The sequence below is a fragment of the Tarenaya hassleriana genome, unplaced genomic scaffold (assembly GCF_000463585.1).
Source record: "Tarenaya hassleriana unplaced genomic scaffold, ASM46358v1 Cleome30, whole genome shotgun sequence".
NCBI lineage: Eukaryota > Viridiplantae > Streptophyta > Magnoliopsida > Brassicales > Cleomaceae > Tarenaya > Tarenaya hassleriana.
Genome location: NW_010966178.1, coordinates 420,624 through 421,641, shown reverse-complemented (window position 1 = coordinate 421,641; position 1,018 = coordinate 420,624).

The following is a 1,018-nucleotide window of genomic DNA, read 5'->3' as shown; positions in this document are numbered from 1 at the left end:
GACAGCTCTATATATATATATATATATATATATATATATATATATATATAAGAAAAATGTTGGCGAAATAAATGGGATATACCTTGTATAAGGCCCAATCCACGGAATCAAAAAATGCACGTTCGTGATCCTGCATGCACGCACCCATTTCATTCCCATACATCAAATTCATAATATATATAAAATAAACAAATATGTATACGTATTTGTGTATATGTAACTTGTAAATGAGGGCCTTTTCTTAAGATGTGAAACTAAGGAGACAAATACAGTAAATAGGGTAAATTCTACGGGGGAAAACATCTCTTAGTAGAAAAACTGTAAATTGTCAATTTCTCCCAAATTTAAGAGTTGACCGTGTTGACCAATTTCCAACGAAGAAACGATGACATGATACGCCAAAACTATGACTGTACTGGCATGTCATCAACACGTCATGTATTTAGCTGCATCATTAATTTATGTAGTATTATGAAATTTTCTGTCAAAAATTCAGAGGATTTTTGTAGCATGTGTTTGATAGTAAAGAGTATTGGGGCTGTGAAAAAGTAAATAATAGTATCGATAATAAAAATAATAAATCCAGATAAAAAAAAAAGAATAGGAAGAAGAAGAATGTTATTAAAGATATATTTTCTATATATCAAGCAAATAGTTTATATTAATCTTTTACGATGTTTACAAATGTTATAAGAGATATTATATTATATATAAAATAAGTCGTGGTGAATCCGAGTGTTGACAATCATAACCAACACTACCCAATATTTGTGGCTCAGTGTCTGATCTTCAAAGTCCTGAATTCGATTTCATTGGCGGGAGAGATGCAATTTTTAGACCAAAATAGTCTATATATAAAAGTTGGTCTCGAAGCTATAGTGGATACAGTCGGATTGAAAGTATCGAAAGTGCGAAAACCATTCTGGTTATAAAAAAAACAATACTGTTTTTTTTATACCAAAATAAGATTAAAATACACAACAAAGAGATGTCTCAAACACAAACAAAAGAAACCCCA